The 22,164-nt window shown below is 29.2% G+C and overlaps 2 protein-coding genes across 2 annotated transcripts in view; both read right to left on the bottom strand.

Annotated features, from left to right (window-relative positions):
* The window catches only part of LOC136978578 (limulus clotting factor C-like), a 225,199-nt gene that overhangs the window by 59,718 nt on the left and 143,317 nt on the right, over window positions 1-22,164 (bottom strand). The gene's annotated exons all lie outside the window — the stretch shown is intronic.
* LOC136978575 (coiled-coil domain-containing protein 50-like) overlaps window positions 1-22,164 on the bottom strand; it is a 175,656-nt gene that overhangs the window by 80,874 nt on the left and 72,618 nt on the right. The gene's annotated exons all lie outside the window — the stretch shown is intronic.

The following is a 22,164-nucleotide window of genomic DNA, read 5'->3' as shown; positions in this document are numbered from 1 at the left end:
ATTTAACAGATTAAATTATATAAAGACTAAACTGTGTAAAAATAGAGTTTTCAACTAAATGTCAAATCATTTCTTACACAAATATAATGTTGCTTAATATCTATTAAAAATATAAAATGTTTCTGTTAGCTAAATTTAGTAAGAATATTGCCTTATATACAGAGTAACTCATGTAAAACTGGTTCTGCTCACCAACTGTAATCACCTTATTGGAAAAAGAAACAAATAAAACAAAATAAAATTAGGCAATGAAACTATTTGAAAATTTAGTTGTATTTACAAAATATTATGAAAACTTGCATAGTCAATGCTTCATCATTTAAAGCTGTCCTGTTTTCAATCAGTGAGAGGGGGCTGGTTTTACACGGGACACCCTGTATCAGTAATTTCCCAAAATGGGTGCTACTTTTGCTTCTTTCACATCCTAGATTTACTCACCAAACCACAAGGGGGTGGTGAGTAAATCTAGGGGTGAAAAGAAGCAAATGGGCAGCAGGGGTGCTGGAGGCAAAGTTCTGACTGAATAATTACTATGTGCAAGGGTTAGGATCACTGACAACCTTTCCCTTTTCTCTATTAAAATCAGTATGGAAGAAACATTGCATTTAATGATTTCCAGATGTGAAGGACAATGTCCAGTAAAGATACAAAGTGTGAGGTTCATAAGAATGTTTCTAACATTTCCAAGCCTTTCTCATACAAATGAAAATTGGTTAAGAGACATTGGGTATAAGTTTATGGAACCAGGGGGTTGTGGCTCAAAAAAGTTTGGAAATCACTGCCCTATATTTAAAAATTATTACTATAATAAATATTTAATAATTAAATTTAAAAAAGGAACAGCTCACAAGAATTGCTGAATGCATAATGAATTTTCTGGGTTTCAATACGAAAATGCGGTAGCAAGATTCTTTTTATCTTAAATCTTTAATATATTCTACAAACTAACACATAATTGACTACGTTATTACATAAATGATAAGTTTACAATAGTCATTAAAATATGAATATTCACATTTGAGATCCACATATCCAAGAATAAAAGAGAAAGTTTGATATTTCTAACAACACAAGTTGCCAAACTATGGTAAAACCTGTGTATATCAGAATTGCACAGTACCAAATATTTTTTTTTTTTTTTAGTTTGGCAGGTTTCCATTTTGAACAGATTTACCTTGACATAGAAAATTGCTCTGTTCTGAAGAATTTTTCCCATTTTGGCAGATTTCCATTTTATTCAGGTTCCATGTTAGAGAGATTTAACTGTATGTATGTATTTATATATATGAACAATGAGAGAATAGAAAAAATAATCAATTTAGAAAATATGTTTCTGTATATATTATATTACAAAACAAATCCTTTTAAGATTTAAAAGATTTTACCAATTTAACAAATTTACTTATGTTTATGTAGGTACAGTACAATATGTGTATTCATTGAAACTCCTGATCAACATTAAAAAATTAATAATAATACAAAATTATTTTTAAATTACAGCAAGTATTTTTACTGATAAGATAAGATTACTTCAATAATCATCATCATACATACAATTATGTTTTAAAAAAATGTTAAGGAAAAAAAACTTGGAAATAACTTAGAGTAAAATATTCTCTTTCGCTTCTTTGTAAAGCATATGATATTTACCAAGAAGCAGACCTGAAGGAGAAATAGTAAAAAGCCATTGCTTTGTTATAAACTATACATTTGGATATTAGGAATAAAAATTTAAAAATTAAACTTTAGCACTTAAAATTAAAATATTTGCCAAATGTTACATTCTTTATGAAGATGCTGGAGAGTATATTTTTATCGTCGTTCAAAAATAATTTTAAAGAACTGTAAATCTTTATTTGTAAAACAGAAAATAGACAAAGTTATCCAAAAGCTTTAGTAAACTTGAAAATAATACAATGTGTTCTAAATGGAACATCCTCCATTAATGGGAACAAATAGAACGAGTATATCCTTTTCCTTTCTATTCTGATTGATTTAATAACATCCTACGAATATTTAAAATTACTTGTTTTTAAAAATTAAGTTAACAATTCTTTGCAAAATTTTAAAGATTATATATATGTGGTTTTATACATTCTAGTTTACAAACTAAAAAAGAAACTGCTATGATCAAGTAAGAATAACATTTAACTTGATTATTAACTACCTTAGTAAATTAATTTTACTTGATTATAGCAAAACTAGCAAAGTTTATATGATAAAATTGTAAAAAAACTTTGTGGTATCAATATCCTAAATCATAACGTTCATTTTATTTTTTAAATTTGTGAAATACAAACTGCATTTTGCCGAACATGGTGGCCTAGAATTTTATAAATATAACGTGCTTGTAGAATGTGGGGTTCTACAATTACATTCTGGATGACTAATAATTTTATGATAAACTGGTATTTGGAATAAAATTTTTGATACTATAATTTTAAAAATTGACTCTCTGATAACGAAAAACAAATAATTTATGCTTTCAACTCTGTTACATTAAACTACATTGATGAAAGTGTATTCAAAAGACAATTCCACATTAGTAACTAATGTATCTGAAACATAGCCTCTAACATTTAAATAATTTTAACATTTGATCAGAATCTTTAATAGGTAATATAATTGTTTCAACAACTTTACTAAAACAATTGGAAATTAAGTATATAAATGCAAATTCTTTTATATTACTATTCAATTTATGCACAAAAACGAAGATAATAGCGAGGTTGAGGCCGAAGTTTTAAACGCGAAAACGTGTACGTCGAATGTTCGGCACCACTTTCCTATAAGCCTAGAAGTTTGACAATGGTGTTTGGAAAGTCAGTGGAATCATGTTCGACATTCCAAACGCCATTGCCAAACTTCTAGGCTTACAGGAAAGCTGCGCCGAACGTTCGACGTACACGTTTTCGCATTTAAAACTTCGGCCTCAACCTCGCTAATATCACAGAAATAGAAAACTAAGAAAATAACCATCTTGGCTAAACCTTTTTTAGTTTGTTTGCACACTTCTTATAGTACTAACTTTACTTTTACTTCCTTATATGTTTAGAAATCTTAATGTTCAATGATCTAATTATTCAAATATTTAAGTATACATATTAGAAGTATTTTATTATTTAGTAATAGGATCATTACTTAATAGCAGAATTTCTGATAATGTATGAACATTTTTTTTTGAAGTATTCATCTAATGCAATGGAAGAGAAAAAATTTTAACATAGTAAATGAGTACACAAAAAACTGATTACCAATTAACCTGTATGATTTATGAAATCACTGAACTGTACTCTACTAAAGATGAACTAAGCACTATAGTTACTCAGCTGAATTAGTCAATGCACCTTTAACAGTAAATGAAATCTAAATAAGGAAGATAAAAAATTGTCTTCAACCAGGTTAATGGGTCATATTTGGACAGTTTCAACTGTCCATGCCTGAAATGAATCCATTAACTGGGTCACAGACATTAGCCTTCTTTAAACTTTATCCACTGTTATAGGTGCATTGATTGTATATAATAATCGTAAGCATTTCTAATGATATGCTTGTTTTATAATTGTCATTCTAGTATTGGAGTAATTCTCATTTGTCAACTCTCCAGATAATTAAGTGAAACTTTTTATTATAATTCATAAAGATTAAAATTAATTATTAAAATTAAAAGTTATATTTTCAATATTGTTATTACACTATCAATATAATCACAAACATTTAGGTCTACTATATATGAAAGCAATCACTTCCACACAATTTTGTTTTATTCGTGGGCTGAAACTAGTTCATAAATCTATTTTATGAATATCAAAACAGTATAGGGAGGATCACGAGAACATAAAACAAGCAAAGACAGGACATGGATCACTGGTGAAATGAATAAATTAATAGAATAATAAAAGAATGCACTCTTTAATATTAAATAAAACTTATAGGAAATCACTAGAAATTAACTGAAATGTTCCTAGTCTAATTTTGATAGAAAATGGCACTTATGACTTGGTTTCCATCAAAATTTTATAAGTAAGACTAAATTTTTGAGGAAAGCAAATTATCTACCCTATGAAAATTTCATTTAATAGAATAAAAACTTGTAAAGTTCAAACATTTCATGTTTTAAAATGCAAAAATTAAAATAAATCTCAAAAGTATATATTTTAACTGTGTATTTTAATATAGTACAATCATAGAAGTTCTATAAATTAACAAAAAAAAAATGATTATAGGGTTGAATCACTTTAAAACAATTATTTTGGCCAAAAATCATTTTAAATTTTATAAGAGTAAAGCAATATTGTGCTACAGATTGAAAAATTTCACTTAATTATGATCTAGACAACATACTACACTCTTTATTTTATTGATACAGAAATATTCTAAACCAGTAGTTTTCAAAATGTGCACAACTGTTCCCTTGAGAGCAGTGAGTAAATCTAAGGAGACTAAAAGAAGAAAGTGGGTGGCAGGAGATGCTGGAGGCAGGGTACTGAATGGTAACCATAGATGAGGGTTGGGGGTCACTGACAACCTTCCCTTTCCTCTGTTAAAACAGGTAAAAAGAAACATTATGTTTAATGGTTCCTAGATGTGGAGAACAATGTATGCTAAGTGTGAGGTTAGTAGAAAAGTTTTTCTAATTATATTTCCAATCCTTTCTCACACAAGGGAAAATGGGTTAGGGAGAGTTGGGATATGGTTAGGGGCATTTGATATAAGTTTATGGAACCAAAGGGTGGTGGTTCGAAAAAGTTTGGGAATCACTGTTATAAACAATGTAAAATATTTTAAATAATTATATTTGACTTAATGAATTAAATTAATTGGTTTAACATAGGAAATAAACTAATTTTTATCTTAATAATAGAGTCAATAAATTAGAAGAGTAGTTACCACTAATTACATTGTAAAATTTCTAAATTAAATTTATTAAAATAAAATGGAATTTTAGAAAATTCAAGAAATTTTCTCAATTTTCAGTTTATTTGAAAAAACTAGTAAAATACAGTGGATAACAATACTGATGAAATACACAAAAGACAACTGATACTCGGGGTTAGGGCAGAAATTATTAGCAACAAATTTTGTACATAAAAACAACAACAAAATTTCAGGATAATACTGTTCCTATCATAAAATGAGACACCTATTAAACTATTAACAGAAAATGTTATCTCTTCCAGCATAAAAGCTACACAACCCATTCAAAATCTCTTAAGGAACCAACTATCAAACGGGTTCCAATAGGAACTGAATAAACATTTAAAATATTTATGTATAAATAAATACAAAATATACAACAAGAAACCTAAGTCCTTCCAGAACATTTTAGTGAAATATGAATGTTTTCGACCTCATCCTGAGGTCTACATCAAGTTTAAAAATACAAGTTCTGTACTGGACTTTAGACGTTTCTTCCTCAGGAGGAAGTTAAAAACATTCATATCTCATTAAAATATTATTACTGGAAGGACTTAGGTTTTTTGTTGTATATTCTGTGTTACAGAATAGTCCAGTTTGAAAGTTTTTTCTATTTATAAAGAAATGAAATGAAAATAAATACTGTATAATTTGTAGCTTATTTAAAAAATTATGCATTTATCTACATAGTAGGATCCAGAAGTTTGGGAACTTGGCATATAGTTCCTTGCCTTGAATAGTTTAAAACACCAATGCACAACCACCTGGTTGCATTTCTTTATGCATCACTATCATGTAGCAAACCATTTCTAAACATTTGTTGCAAGGGGTCACTGCAGCAAAGATAAAGCAACTTTTGCATCTGCTGCATGTGTAAAGAAAAATGGATGCTTGTATATATAATGTGATATTATGCTATGAAAATAAAACGTCAAAGTTATGTTGATAAAAATATTATGGAAAGATTAAGAACAAGAATTAAATTTTCTAAAATGACTCTGAAAGTCATCTACAGAATAGGAAAATACTATATCTTAAACATAATTATTTATCTTCTGTCTATTTTGTTCACATTTTCAGAAAGAGAAATGCTCAATTCTTTACAACTCTTTTTAAATATTGTAGTCCTTTAACTAAAACACTACTTTCAGCTATAACTAGAATTAAAGGATACAGCATCCATGTTTAGCTAAAGAAGAAAGTGTTTTTCTAAACATAATGGAGTGATGTGTAGTGATAGCTGTTCATGACATCATTTTTGCTACACGCTCGCTACATAAAAAAGCACAGTCCCTTCAAACTAATCCCCTTGGACAACATTCATACAGCTTCTGAAAGTGTTGCTGTAAGCAATCTTTTGCAACCATCTATAACGCCTCCTGTATTGCTGCTTTTACCTTATTTGACGACTCAAAATGACATCTGCAGCATCTGGGCACGGTCCATCCATCATAAATAATCAAAATCATTTTGATGTCATTTTTAGTCATCAAATGAGGTAAAAGCAGCATCACAAGAGGTATTATGGATAGTTGCAAAAGATGGTTTACAGCAATACTTCCAGAAGCTGTATGAGTACAGGAAAAAGTGAGTCACAGTCCAATTTCAAGAGATCTTTCAAATTAGTTTGAAGGTGGTTGTGCATTCTTTACATTGTTATTTTTAATGTTGTGCATTGAATAACATTAAAAATGAAAAAAAAACATTAATTATAATGTTAAAATTTTAATTTTGAATGTAACCTGAACAATCATTTTTTTTATGATTACTTTTGATTTGGGCTTTGTTTTCCATTTACTTTTCTAGTTTACTTGAAAGTCAGATATATCTGTAATGAACAACTTGCTACAGAGCTTAAAATATAAAGAACAAACTCAGCAATCACTTCATAAATTAGATTGTGAGTCGTATTATCCAAAAACAATCATCTGAAGAGAATAATGATAAAACCTATTTTTTTCCTTATTTATAGATATAAAAGTGATTTACTAAATATGTGATACTTGATTACCCACATTTCATTTTGACAATTTAAAAAATAATTTTTATTTTAGTTTATAATTCTCTGCACTCAAAGTTAGAACTACTTAAAATCAGAACACAAAAAAACCTTTACCACTTTGTTTCTAGCAGTTTATCACAAAGTACAAACATTTTTGGCCGTTCTGAATGGCCTTCTTCAGGTACAATAAGGTCCGACGTTCCAACCGACCTTATTGTACCTGAAGAAGGCCATTTAGAACGGCCAAAAATGTTTGTACTTTGTGATAAACTGCTAGAAACAAAGTGGTAAAGGTTTTTTTGTGTTCTGATTTTAGTTTAATTGTAAACATTAATAATGTGCTTTTAATATAAAAACAGATTACATATATCTGTTTAGCACAAAAAAGTCATTTCTAGCACAATGTATTAATTCAGCTGCATGCATCTGATAAATCATCAGTAGGAAATCAGCTGATGTGTTAACTATAAAAATATGTTTTTGCTAAATCACTTAGTTGCCTTCTTTCTGACTTTAATAAGACAAATAAGAAAACAAAGCTCGGTGTATTTATTTCTTACTTTACAAAACAATTACAGTATTATTAACATAAGCTGAGAAAATTTGAACTGGAAATGTTCAACAATAATCACCAAATCTTTTTCTTCCAACAAATATATTTGATGAAAAGAAACATTTTCAGGTAGATTCACAGCTCAACTTCAGATCCAGGTTCATCAATACAAACAATAATTACTGAAGCAAGAAACTAGCTTATTTTTTAAAGTAATGAATAAATAAATGAGGCTTTATTTATTTGTATGTTCTTATTAAAGTCAGAAGGAAGTCAACTAAATGATTTAGCAAAAAAATATTCTGTATAGTTAATGTTCATACATCTAACTTTATTTTAGTTCAATTTGAATCACTAAATATTTATGGTAAGCAATATGTTCAGTTAATTTCAGACACAGACAACTACAACATTATTATATTATAAACCCTTTATACAGTCAAACCTTGGTTTTTGAACATAATTCATTCCTAAAAGTTGTTCTAAAACTGAAACAAATTTTTCCATAAAAAACAATATAAAATGGATTAATCCATTCCTGACCCCAAGACAAAGCCATTTTTAAAAATCTTTTTAGCTGTACTTCATGCATAAAAAATGCAATATACTATATTAATAAATCTGTTATTTAATTTAACTTAAGCATATTAAACATGAATTCTTGGATGCCATTTATATTATGTGAATGTCAATTGATGTGTTTTTTTATTAATTAATTTGATTTAGATTAAATCGCACAAATAAAAATCGCACATAAAAGGAGCGCATAAAAACAGGTTTGACTGTACATTGAAATCTAATTTAAACAGCATCATCATCAATGATTAGTGTTGAGATGCATAATGATGTGAGGTGATCTCAGCACCACTCACTTCTGAACTGGTAGTCCCGTCATTGATTGGTCGGGCCATCAACTTTCTTTAACACAGGAAGTATAAAGAGTTGACCATCCGTGTCTTTCTAATCTGTGGCTGACTCTTGTCAAGTAGGTTGTTAATGGCAACAGAGTTATCATATAGCAATCGGTGTAATTATGAAATTCTGTTCGTAAACCGAACTGTTCAAAAAGTGAGCATTAAAAAAACCGAGGTTTGACTGTTAATAAAATTTTTTCTATTTTATTCGACATTTTTAAATGCCAATTAACAAACTAGAAAATTCTAAATGCTACAGACTAATATAATAATTAATTTGATAATTCTACAGCTGTAAGAGTAAAAAATATTTATTAATGAGCTATTCTATACTGAGATCTGCTCTCTGATTAATCATAATTTTTACTGAAAATATTGTTTTTTTCTCTTTTTTGAGCAGTCTAAAAGAATTATTTCAGTCTTAAACAAGCATTTTGTAATGGAATCAAACACAAATAAAAGATGGTTTGTTATATCTCCTACTTTAAAAAATCAAAAGCAAGCATCTAAAAATTTACTTAAATGATATATCATTTGTTGTTATTATTCAATTTTCTTTCCATTTACACTTCCTGTGTTTATCAATCCATAGCAATTTTTATTCTCCAGTTTCCTCTATCAAAAGTACATATTCTACATTTCATTGCTTTCAAATTTATCATCTTTGTTCACATAACATATCAGCAGCACAATTTCATTATAAGCAAATCAAATCAAATTTATGAATTTAAAATAAATTTTTAGTCCAACAAATTTTTATCTTATTTTTTTAAGTATTGTCAGTTCATTTTTTCCAAACTAAACAGAACAACCAACATAAACAGAAATACTTCACTTAATGTGACCTTCATTTAGTAAGGGACTATATTGATATGTTTAATGTGACAGAAGATTCAATTAATGCAAAAACAGTGGTGTAACTAAGATTTTGCTCTAAGGATGATCTGTGAGGATGATCTGAAAAGTACAATCAGAATGAAAAAAACTTAAGCATCCCCTTAACCCTTGCTGCTGACAAACAAGTGTCCCTTAAATACTTGCCACGAGACTTTGAGACAAACTTGACATCTGAACTATAATCTTGCTGCTAAAATAATCCAGTCATGTAGTATAAGCAAGCAATTGATAACCATGCATTCATTTTATTATAATAATAAGAAATGAAATAATTTGTGAACATTGAATTAATCATTAATAAAATGTAATTTTAGATTTAAGATGAAATTATTTTGGTTTAAATTTTATTCCTAAAGGCTCTCGAGAGATCCAACACTCACATCATCCCCATAAATATGCCATAGATGCAAGATTATATTATGATATGGTCGCTCCAGTCTGAAGTGAATTCATAATTATATTTTTAAAAATACACGTATGTCATTTTTTGTTAAAATTTAAGTAAATAATAGCGAGGTTGAGGCCAAAGTTTTAAACGCGAAAACGTGTACGTCGGACAATCGGCACCGCTTTCCTGTAAGCCTAGAAGTTTGACAATGGTGTTTGGAAAGTCAGTGGAATCATGCTTGGCATTCCAAACGCCATTGTCAAACTTCTACGCTTACAGGAAAGCGGCGCCAACCGTCCGACGTACATGTTTTCACATTTAAAACTTTGGCCGCAACCTCACTAATATTAGATTGGACAACACTTTAAATACTTTTCCAGCAATACTCTATTCAAACAAATGTTTTCAACTCCTTTAGGCCTGCATCATTTTAAAAACAACTTTAGAAACCCATGAGCTAAGAACACTAAAAGCACATGAAATATTCCTTATTTGGGAGCAGGTCATTGTATTAATAAAAAAAAAAAATGTTATCAAAAGCCTGGTAATCATTGGTGGATAACCTGATAGATAGTGTTGTCTGATCACCAAATAATTTAACAACTGCTACTTTACGACTGGTTAATATTAGACAAAAATAAACACTGCAAAAAAACCTAACAAACCAGCAAGAAATTATACACAAAGTGTGAACGTTTTCTCCCGTGTTAAACGAACATCATCAGGCAACAAACTGCTCAGAAGACACAGGGGACTGCCAAACGGGTGTGTAGGGGGAAGCGGTGTATGATGTAAGAGGAGGGATGTTTACATTTCATAGAAAGACTTCCAGGCAGTGGGAAAGGTAAGTATTTACTCTAAGTAATAGACATCAAATATATCTTGACTTACACCTCATTGTCTCAAGCTGAAAACCTCTTCTTTTTTCCAATTTTTTTTTTGTTTTATTCTTATTATATTTGTAATTTTATTGTAGTTTATTTTGTTATATAGTGAGTTTATTTTACAATATATTTATCTGCATTAAAGTATAAAATATTACATAACACTATATATATATATATATATATATCATATTTCAAATTTTATAAAATGTAATAAGAACATTAATTAGAACTGTAGTTTGAACCTTCTAATTTTATGTTAAAACCCAACACAAGCCTATAAAAAGAGTTAAAAACATTTTTAAAAATAAATTAGTGGGTTACTGGAAAGGTATTTATGGTGCTGTTCTATCTAAATTAGTTTGAGCTTGTGATTTTCTTTTATAAATAATAATAGCATATTTGACTTACTTTTTAACTTATATATCCTTTTTAGAAAAGGATATATTTATTTTAATAAATGAAAAGAAATTAATACTTCTACACAAATACTTAGTGATTAAAAACTAAATCAAAAAAAATACTTACATGCAACAATTTAGACAAGTAAATTGTAATGGTAGACTTTTTCATTAAACGTACGCGGAAATTTTCCAAAGAATAACCTCCGCCGAGACTAGTAACCTAACTTTCATCTTATGTAGTCTGTTTTAATCGAGAGACAAAGATCAATTCATTCAAAACACTTTGATCACACTTGTCATAGCAGCAATGCATTTCGGGATTAAAAAAAATCATCCCCCTCTTCAGGCTACAATCAATGTATACAGCCAACATTAACAAAATGCCAGGGCTGTGCGGTAGATTTTCTCAGTAGGATGCAAGTCTTCAAAATGCCATCTCCGAAATACTGCATATGCCACCCTCTTATGGTGCCGTCCGATGCAGCCACCTCTCTATCATATCACAGCACGGCCCTGACTGCTGCTATAACAAGTGTGATCAAAGTGTTTTGAATGAATTGATCTTTGTCTCCTGATTAAAACAGACTACATAAGATGAAACTTAGGTTATTAGTCTTGGCAGAGGTTATTCTGTGGAAAATTTTGCATGAATTCAAAAAAAATACTGTACTATAAATACTAGCAATGATGTTGCTGACTTATCCTGAGAAGAACTAGAAACATGGCTGGAGATCACAACTATTCTAACCATTTTTTTGAGTTCATAAAAACTTAAATTTTAGTGTAGTCCAGATCACGTGTAATAATTTTGAATAATGTTCTAAATGAAAAAACAGTATTATTGCATGAGAATGAAAAGCAATTTGGTGATGCTAAGAGTTTCATACAGAAAAGGAGGAGGAGGAAACCTAAACAACATTGGATAGATGTTTCTCTTTTAATTAAAATTTAGTTTTCATTTCATTTCTCTTGTAAATTTTTATGGATTTTATTACACATTATTAAACCACTTAATTTTTAAATAAAAAAAGAACTGTTTTCAAACAATCATCATTTTTCCTATTAAGTATATTCCCTAAATATTGCAGATTTAATTAGTACTTTAATTTTCTAGAGTTCATTAACCACACTAAGTGAAATATTACTGTACATTAAAAAATTTCTTCCCAAAAATTCTGAACTTAATTAATTAATTAATCTTTCAAATACATGAACTAAATACTACTGGATTTTTTCAGACTAAAAAAACCACAATTTTATTTTATTTTATGAAATTTGAACTGGAAACATAATAGTGTATTTTCAGAATGTTTTAATAATTTAAATTAGTTTGACTAACAATTTAGAATGTATAGACTGGATCAGTGATTCTCAAACTTTTTCGATCTACCGCCCCCTTTGTCCGTAAAGTTATACCCAACGCCCCCTAACTCATTTTCTCTTGTGTGAGAAAGGATTGGAAATATTCTTAGGAAAACTTTTCTATAAATCTCACACTTTGTGCCCTTGCCGTACATTGTTCTCAACATCTGGAAACCATTAAACGCAATGTTTCTTCTTATCCGTTTAACAGAGGAAAGGAAACGGCTGTCAGTGACCCCAACTTTTGCCTTTGGTCACCGTTCAGTACCCTGCCTCCAGTGCACCCCTAGATTTACTCACCGCCCACAAGGGGGCGTTATCACCCACTTTGAGAAACGTTGGACTAGATAATCAACCCAGCAAATTTTAATTCATAACAAGCAATTGCAAGCCAGCTAATTATGTTACCAGTTTGCTGTCTACACCCAAGCAAATTGCTCTTACTGAAAATTATGGTTTTTTTTACAAATTTAGGAAATTACATTAATACCAATTATAGAAATGGAACCACTTGATATAGGCCTATAAAGAATTTCAAAAAAGGAAGAAAACCATGGAATCAAATTATGAATGCAGGATAGTCAAAGATTTATACAAGTGTTTCAACTGTAAAAGTTCCTGAAAGAAATGGGCATCCAGCACACGTGGACTCAGTCAATAAGATCATCATACATAAATCAAAAAGTATATCTAAGAAGGCACTGGTTAGTTAAAAAACTTAGAAGAATGATCAGAATAATATATGAGGACATACTGTTTAAAATTCAAAGAAAAGAGTCAGAGATGCATTTTACTTCCATTCCTTTCATCTACCAGGTGACTAAAAAAGTTTGAGTGGTTTTTTCAATGTTATTATTCTAATGAAATATACATGGGCAGAGTTGCAGATTTGTTCATGAGCTTGCAAAAAGGTTCAATGTGAGTGATGGAACTATTTGTTTGCACTTGCATCACCTAGGAAAAGCCTGGAAGCTGGGCAAATGGATTCCACACGAACCGAGTGCTGATAACAAGCTCCAGAGGCTTATGATCTGCTTGTCACTGCTTTCACAACACAGTAATGAGCTATTTTTGGACCATTAGTTAACATGTGACAAAAAATGAGTTACATATGTCAATACCAAACATTCCCATTGGTAATTGTCTGATGATTCTCTACCACATACACCAAAGCATAACAGCCATCAAAAGACAACTTTGTTGTGTCTAGTGGACTACAGCTGGAATCGTTCATTATGAACATCTCCCCTTGGCCAAATAATCACTGCAGATGTATACTTGGTACAACTGCAATGAGTTCAGGATGAGTGCTGCAAAAATAGCTTACACTTGATCATAAAAATGTGTTCCTTCAGGACAATGAACAACCTCACACAGTGCAAGTGATCTGGACAAGCCCCATAGCCTTGGTTGGGGAATTCTATCCCACTCCCCATATTCACCAGACATGTTACCTTTTTTGACACAGGACAATTATATGTGTAACTGAGAGTTAGAAACTGAACAGAGCTACAGAAAGAGATGAAGGATTTCTTTGCTTCTAAAGATCGTGACTTTTTTGGGAGTGGTATTTACCAACTTGTATATCATTGGGAAGAGGGTGCAGATTGTGATGATGCTTACTTTACTGAATAAAATATTTTCATTCACTTTTGTACATTTTAATTTTAATCTCAAAAACAACCTGATAAGCATTAAAAAAATCTTTCTTGAGAAGATGTTTAATCTTCTCAAGGAAGATGTTTAATCTTCTCAAGGAAGATTAAACATCTTCTCAAGAGAATTGACATCTTCTCTTGACCCACAGAAGATTAAACATCTTCTATGGGTCAAGAGTTGAAATTAAAATAGATGAGTAGAAACATCAAAAACTTAAGATAGGTGGATGATATAACATCACTCATTAAAAAAAAATTAGAACATTTAATGATTAATTTTAAAAATAAAAAAAGTGAAAAGCTGGACTGCAGATCAACATCAAGAAAACAAAAAAATAAAAATAAATAAAATAATGAAGAAACTGAATCAGTGTAACATTTCATTTATTTTAGAGATGAAAATCAAATAAAGGTTCTTAGACTACAATAACCAAAAAAACATTACTTGAAGCAAAAACCTACATGGTAAAAGTTTATCTGTATTTTTTGACATGTCACACAGTATCTATGAACTTCGAGAACAACTAGAGGAAATAGCTCACAAAAACTTACATCTTTAAAAAACTGAGAGGAATTTTTGTAGCAACCTTTTGTACTTGCATTTTTTTAAATATGTATTTATGTTCTTTTATTTTTCTGTTCCTCTTCTCCTCTATATTCTGTAACCGAGAAAGATCAGTGAAACTGATCAAAAATGCTTTTATTTTTATTAAATTCAGTGCTGGATTTATACAGATGTTTTTGTGAACATGTCACACTGTCAAATTCATTAGAAAAAGCTATAATGGTCAATGGAAAAGAAGAAAAGATTGGTAAAAAATTGCATTGGTATAATAAACCATCAAATATGATACCGACATAAGTGCAAAGAACTAAAAAACACTGAAAACTGGAAAAGGATTCCAAAAGTTGACTAAGTCTGAATTGATGAAGAAGAATAAAGAAAAGAAAAAAGCAAAGCAGAACATAGAAGCTATACACCAACCAAAGCCGAATATAATCGGGTGAGAAATGGCTATAATACTAATAATTTAATAGACAATTTGGCATTAGCCATTTCTTGCTTGATTATATTCGGCTTTGGTTGGTGTATAGCTTTACATGTATCGGGTGTAGTAAAGATGTTTGATTAGAACATAACAGTTATGCTTAACTGATAAACTCACAGTGTATTGTACCAAAGCACTTTTAGATATTTAAATTATTATTTGTTAATTATATGTTAATTAATTACATATATATTTTTATATTTTTAACGAAATTTTTAATGTTTAAACCAAATACCAGTTCAATTACTTACATTTTTTAATCATAATAATAAAAAACGAAATAATTAAAATATTTTTTAACCTTTAATTGTTTACGATCTAATACGAACTAAAAATGTAGCAAATTAAAATTATTTTATTGATTTTTAAATGCTTAATATTTATACAAGTTTATTAATGCTCTTTTGTTTTCGGTTTTTTTTATGTACAGTAGGCCCTTTATTTAACGAACTAATTGGGAAAGAGGTGTCTAGTATTGACAAATGCCCATTAAATCAAATGTATTTTAAAAATATATATTAACAACAAACATCTCATACATATTGTATGAGATGTTTGAGAACGTTATAATGTACAGTACATTGAGTAATTTATGTTCATTGACCAACCCTTAAGCATGCTCTATTTGTAAATAAATAATAATAAATTTAGATTTTTCCTGATTCTAAAGTTTTTGTCTGTTAAATAAGGATCCATTGAATCAAGAGACTACTGTACCTTTTATTGTGCATATAACATTTATTTAGATTTATAATTTTTCAACTTATTAATAAAGATCATCACAGAAAACTGATTACAATTATTTTTTATAACATCCATTTTACCTAAAGCTTAAAATTAACAGTGCATTAATCCTACATTACTAAGATTAACGTAATTATAAACTTTCAAACCATAAAGAAACATATTTCGTTCATTATTAACTGCATTTTGTTCTTATATTGTTTTATATATAATGATTAATTTATAACTGCAGTATAACATGTAAAAGTATACATAACAATAATTAGCTTTTATTTAAAAAGCATTTTCAGATAAAAGTTAATTATTAGTGATAAAACTTTCATCTAAAATGAGTTATTTATTAATCCACATTTTATTTTTATAGAATAAGTAATACATGATTCATTTACTTATAAAAAGAGATTGGTGCGATCTGCATCGAGAAATTTACGGTAGCATCCGTTAATCACGTTAACAATTATTAGTGATTAATATGCCCGTATCATTCGGCCGGAAAAAAAGACCGTCACAAACAGATCGACATTTTGTCAGAATAGTATAATCAAATAATAATTTAATATTTAAACAAATATTAAATTATTATTTGCCAAAATAAAAATTATAAACATTTATTAATAGACGAATAAGTAAGGAAAGAGACGTCACACATCTCGAAAGAACCACCACCACAACAGATAGCGAAGTGCCAAGATTATACATAAAAGTTTGACAAATCTCAAATCTTTAAAGCAAACAAAGAATAACTGAAGAAATTAAATATATGGGTCAAATTGATTCTAAACATAGCTATGTAAAAAAATAAATCAAAAGTAGATAAATAATAATAAAAACATTTTAATTATAAATTGGCTATTGAATATGATTAAAATCTGATCACTTATAACAGAGTGACATTAAGTATTTTTTTTAATAAACAAAAAATTCTTTTAATCAGAAACAACTTTGATATAGATATGAGGCTAAAACATTATAATATGGGGCTAAAACCTTTACTCAAAAAGACAGAAGTCAAATAATAAAATGATTTCATTAACTATCTTTTAAATATCTTAGTCTACATTAAAAAATTCATCGAATTTTGTCAGTGCAATCCAATTATCCACTAGCATCCTGCATTTATTTAACAACTTATCGACTCCGTAAAATTCCATTTACTATGCTAAACTTTCCCATTACACCACGAAGCAAACAAAAATAAAAAAGAAATCCGATAAATAACCATAAATAATAAAATAAAAGCCGATATTCCCAAAGCCACAATGACCTAATGGCGACTTCCCATACAGGGAAGAAACGCGGAGCATTAACTTACGTCATCGCGGACACTTGTTCTCGGCAAGTATTCAAAGGCGAGAACATCATCCTAACGAAAAAAAAACACGTATTATCCCCGTCTTTTTAACCGTACATTCGTTAAACCTATCGTTACGTACACGTCGACGTAAAATTAAATCAATTACAAAAAAAAACACGTGGATTGTATTAACAAGTCCCGCGAATTGTCTCGTGCATTACAGTATTATTGAAATTGTCGGTCGGTGACCTTGGCGCGCCATTACGAGCAACCTCGTTTAGCAACAGGTAGATACCGAGTGGAATATCTCATCACCGGAGTAAATTAAATCCATCCCGTTACCTTATAAACGATTATTACAAATCTCACCTCAAAACTTAACAGGATATCGACACATAAATGGCGATTAACGACAACAGATCACTAGAGCAAGCGTACTCACATCTATCGCTAATGCCAGTCCAATACAACTTCCTTCAGATTTATCCCTCGCTCTGAGGGTAAGTGGAACTTCAGGTGCATACCTCTGATTGGTTAAAAGCGTCGATATCTTATAAAAACTACCAATAAAATCTTCTAACTAAATTACACTTATAATTTATAACAATGGTTTTACTAATAATTTCAAATGTACAGAATAATATATTTTAAATCTACAAAATATATATGTGTATTTTGTTTTATTCTTGTGATTTGTTCGATTAATCTATATATACAGGATATATATATATATATATATATATATAATTATTAGAATTTAATAAATATTTAAGAAAGATTTCGGGTTTATAATTATTATTTATCGATGGTTTTCTTGTTTTTAGAGTTAAATAAGTAAATATCTGTGCTGTATCTAGATCATCCACCCGATTCGGAAGCGTTTTTCCTTAGATAAGTACTGTACATCTTCGATCCAAATTCCAAAGGGCAAGCAGCGTGTTTAAAAAAAAAACTACGTTAATGGGAATTACGAGTCGTTAGACTTTGTTTTACTAGTTTAAATCGTTACAGGTTCGTGGGGCCCGGGAAAATTTGAATTCGGGACACCTCCTCGTACAGCCTTAACTTCGGAAATTTTTCTTCGGGGAATATTTCCTTGTAAAAGATTGTTTTCGGCAACACCGTTGGTGGGTACTCCGGAAAATTTCCCTTTTTTGCCCAATTGCTAAATTATAGTACATTAAATTACATCGCCGTAGCTACTAAAACGAGTGTGGCCTAGTACTAGAAAAAATGGTGGCCAACACGAACGTATATTCGGGTCATATCGGTTATCGATGCCCGAACCGAACAAATAACGTCCTATTCCATATAAATTTTTTTTAATAGTATCTTAGATATAAATAAGTGTGTGTGTGTGTTGATATGAACTAAGTTATAATTATAGAAAAGGCACTCCTTTAAAACAAGTGGGACAGTAGTAAAACACAAGACAAGTTCGTGTTGGAAAGAGAAAGGATACAAAAGAAGCAATATTATTACATACAAATTATTAAGAGAGAAGAGAATTATAATGATAAATATTAAGTGATTGAGTTAATTTCATAAAGTACTAAACTGTACGTACCTTTACTTTTCCAACCGACTGTGCTTCTGCTTCTTGACCACCTGTGAGCGAGTGACTTATATAAGCTTTTCCATAAATCTTGCCTTAGGGCATCTTTAACGGCTGAGAATAGCAAAGACTTCCACCAAAAGATATTAAGAATAATAAAAGAAATAATTCATGTATTTTGAATTTTTTTAAAATAATTTAAATAAATAATGTTAATTTTAGAATATTTTTAGATTATTCTATTCTTAATAAAGTAATTTATCCTTTAGGGTTAATATTATTTATGGTTCCAAAATGGCGGTTCGTCTCCGATTCCAGAAAACCGAAGAAAAAAAAAACAGTGGGGAGTCGTCTCCACTGTTTCCTTTCTTCTATTTCCTGGAATCGGAGACGATAAGCCATTTTGGAACCATAAGTAATATTAACCTCATTTAGACTTCACACCAAGCGATTCATTTTTTTTTTTTTTTTTATTTATTTATGTTGTGGCTAAATGTAGAAGAGTATGGATAATTGGACGATTTAATAACGTTAAATATCAATTTACAAAGGTTTTTACAATATATTTCTAACAAAAACTTAATTTCTGACTCGATGAGTCTATTTTTGGCTGGGCAGGGAACTGTATCTACCGGTTTATAAGGTCATTAGAGGTTATTAAGGTCATTAGAAGTTTCTGCTAACTGATATCGGTCGCTACCGTTTAACGTAAATATATCCTATAATCTTTATTTATTTCTTTTTAATATAAGAGTAATTAATACCGTCCATAGACGGTAAAGTTTGTGTATTTAACTTGTCTGCACGTACTATACATTGTTTCTAATACATTGAAAGGTTAATGGGATAAAAGTAGAATTAAAATAATGATAATATTCTTTTCTAATTGCAAAATATATTTATTTATTTATATTTATTTACTGGTTAAGATTAAAATTTGAAAATTTTTTCTTATCTTTTTATATTTAAACGAATTCTGTACTCAGCTGTGAATAATTAAAGCTAAGAGTAAAGCAGAGAAGAAAGTAACCCTTGCCTAAGGTAATAAACAAGATCATTTCTATATTTTCATGAAAACCAGATTAACTAGTTTTCACAGCAAATTAGGGAATCATTTTCATTGATAAATCATTAATAATTATAATTATACCTTATAATATTTTAAACGACGAGGGTTAAAAACTGACTTACATTATTTATTATTTTTTAAGTATAACTTTACATAATTTATATTTAAGATATACTTTTTATATAGGAGCACATGCATAATTTAGTAAGTAATTAATATGAGAAACAATTATTAATCATAATTTATAGCTTTTATTTTCTATTAAAACTTGAAATTTCAGAAAGAAAAATAGAAACTAATCAATCAAATTTTATATTATTTTAGCTACAATGTTAAGCTATTTAATATTGTTCCTATTAATTATAAAATAAGAAGAAATCCACTTTTAAATTTAACAGGATCAAAGGCAAATTTAGACTTTTCTAGTAGAAAATTTAAGTGATTCTAGATGATCCTCATCCTTCTGTTTGATCTGTTAATTATTGTCAGAATTATTGTCAAGTCCTAAATTTTGATTAAATTAACGAAAATAAAGAAAATTTAGCTTTTTTTTTTTTTTTTTTTTTTTTGTATTCATATAATCGAAAGTTAAGCAATTATGGAACATATACGAATGTGACAAATAAGAAAGCATTATACTTCAAGCGCCTGTACTTCGCTTCCCCCCGAGCCTTTCCTACTATACAGTAGAACTGATAATCATTTTAAAAGATTTTTCCATTAATTGAATTTTATTTTTTAAAAAAGTGTATTATTTTAAATTAAAAACGATATCAAACGTATAAAAATTGAAATTAATATATATTTTTTAATTGTATTTTATTAATTTAAATTTAGTTTTAATTGTTATTATTATTATTATTATTATTCTAAAGCTATTTTAAGATTTATTTGTAAACTAACAAAAATTTATCATCTTTATAACAATTTTATTTTTATTTTTATACGAATATTTATTTATATATTCATTAAAAATAAATAAAACTGAATAAATCTATAATCTATAATAGAATGTTTTCCAAAATAAATAATCTGCTTCCAATATCCATAGAGTCTGAGAGTGACAAGATGGGTTCTAGTCAGTCACGAATGTTGGTACTCACCATGGCGCATTATAGCTTTTCGGGGCCCGTGTTGGTGGGAGTACCGGGCAATTGCCCTTTTTGCCCATAGGCACTGATACTCACCCTCCAAAAGCCTTAAAATTATATATATAATATTAGACTGTACAGGAGAGCCAGGCCAGATAGGCCCTTTATCTGTTTTTTTTTTTTTTTTAATTAATGATTAATGAAATAGTTGTGCATACATTCCGTTCAACTGATTTACATGAAAATTCTAATAAATTTTTTGTAAATGGATAAGTAATTGGAACCACCCAAATGTATTTTTTTCCACGGTTTATGTATTGCTTTTATGGAGTAATATAATTAAAAATAGAGGAAATAAATCGTTAAATGATGTTTAATTTATAAGACAGTTTAATTATGGATAATATATATAAATATAGGCTATATAATCTATATTTTCAGAGAAATTTGAATAAACTTTGTTCATTATAGAAAACTTTTGTCTGTAAGAAAGACAAAAGCATTCTTTTAATAAAGGATTGAAATTTTAAAATTGTTTTTAACCGGATTTTCTTCAATTGCGTCTTTTGTTATATGCGAAATGTTAATTTTAGTCAGATTAAGACTAAAATAAATCGTTGATTCGTGATATTTTTAAACATCTGTTAATTAGCCGTAAAGAGAGGTAAGAATGAAGTGTGTTTTAAGTTGTTTTCTGTGTTAATACAACGAAACACGAGATCTGTCATACAGAATGCCTGACGGAAATACCCTCGCTCTAGACACGTGAAAAATTCCGTAAAACTTTCCCTTTGTTAGGGCACTTACTTACCTGAAGCATTGAAAATACTGATAATCGGTATTCAACGATTTTATCCGCACGGTCAATAGGCGTACCGAGTGGACTATTCAAAAATGTACGACCAACTCTCTCAAAAAGCCATAAAGAAAAAAAGTACACGAATAAAACAAAAGAAACTTTAATCTGTATCACTTTCATCTCATGTTTTCTACATTAAAGATTAAATTTTGGGGCCTCTCCGAGTTCGACGTATTAGCTAAATGGCTTCTATACTTTATTTACTTATTAATTCAGCTTTTGTGAACGAAAATAATACGAAAGATTACAAATTTTGTAAAAGAATAAGTAAAGTCACACGCCAATCTAGGAAAGAAACGAATTATTTACAAACCTTTATTTAAAAAAAAAAAAATAATGATAAATCAGTCTTGACAACGTGGATGTAGAATTTTAATTCGGAATTTAAAAAAGTATTTGTTTAGTATGTTAATATAATTTTATCGATGCGAATCTTATAAATAAACCGAGAAGAATTGATGCATTTCTTATCTGATGTTAAGAAGAATGTTAACGATAAGACGAACAGAAAAGGTTATTGACAA

This window comes from Centruroides vittatus, unplaced genomic scaffold (genome assembly GCF_030686945.1).
Source record: "Centruroides vittatus isolate TY-2023 unplaced genomic scaffold, ASM3068694v2 contig_546, whole genome shotgun sequence".
NCBI lineage: Eukaryota > Metazoa > Arthropoda > Arachnida > Scorpiones > Buthidae > Centruroides > Centruroides vittatus.
This window is presented reverse-complemented; position numbering and strand designations above follow the sequence as displayed.